The sequence below is a fragment of the Octopus bimaculoides genome, chromosome 16 (assembly GCF_001194135.2).
Source record: "Octopus bimaculoides isolate UCB-OBI-ISO-001 chromosome 16, ASM119413v2, whole genome shotgun sequence".
Taxonomy (NCBI): Eukaryota; Metazoa; Mollusca; class Cephalopoda; order Octopoda; family Octopodidae; genus Octopus; species Octopus bimaculoides.
In genome coordinates, this window is record NC_068996.1 from 38,285,622 (window position 1) to 38,286,555 (window position 934).

Consider the following 934-nt stretch of genomic DNA (forward strand, 5'->3'; position numbering starts at 1 on the left):
GTTGGAGATGGTGGTGGTAGCAGAAGAAGTTCTAGAAGATCTGATGGTGATTGTAGTGGTGGTGGCGGTGCTGGTGCTGGTGCTGGTGACGGTCATAGTATTAGAGATAGATGTATGGTCGTAGTACTTTTAATGTAGTAGTAGTAGTAGTAGTAGTAGTAGTAGTAGTAGTAGTAGTAGTAGCAGCAGCAGTAATAGTACACACGCATACCGACGCACGCCTGTGAAGATGCGTGTATTCATTCTTAACACGTCTGTGCCGACCTGGATATATACTTGGGTACGCTTGCATGTGTGTGTGTGTATTTGTGTGTGTGCATGTGTGTGTGTGTGCGTGCGAGAGAGAGAGAGAGAGAGAGAGAGAGAGAGAATGTCTGAGTATGCATACAAGTGCGCATGCGTGTACATGCCACTCTCCGTAACCTTTAAAATCATGCCTTTATTTTATCATCTCACATTTTCATAACTAGCTTAGAGATCACATGATTGCCATAAACCGCACTAAACCGGCATCATGATTACTGTATTAAAACCGATGTTTGCCTTTCTAATTACCATCAATCCACGAATCAACCGATTGTATTACGTCGCCATCAATGGTTGATATAAACGCTGTCAGTATGAATGTAACAATGGCAGCCATAATGGTTCGTCAATTATCAAAGGAAATTTCGGAATATATCAATATAATATTATGAGAAGCGTCGTGTATTATCATCAATAAACCATAGCGATAAATTTGATAAAACATTCACCTATCTATCTATTTCATATATATATTGTGTGTGTGTGTGGTGTGCGTGGGGGCAGGAAATCTAAGTGATTTTAGCGCATAACTGTTGGAAATCTGCACCGCAATAGCAATCATAATGATGTTGTGGACGGTGGTGGTGGGGTAATGGTGGTGGTGGTGGTGATGGTGGTGGTGGTGGTG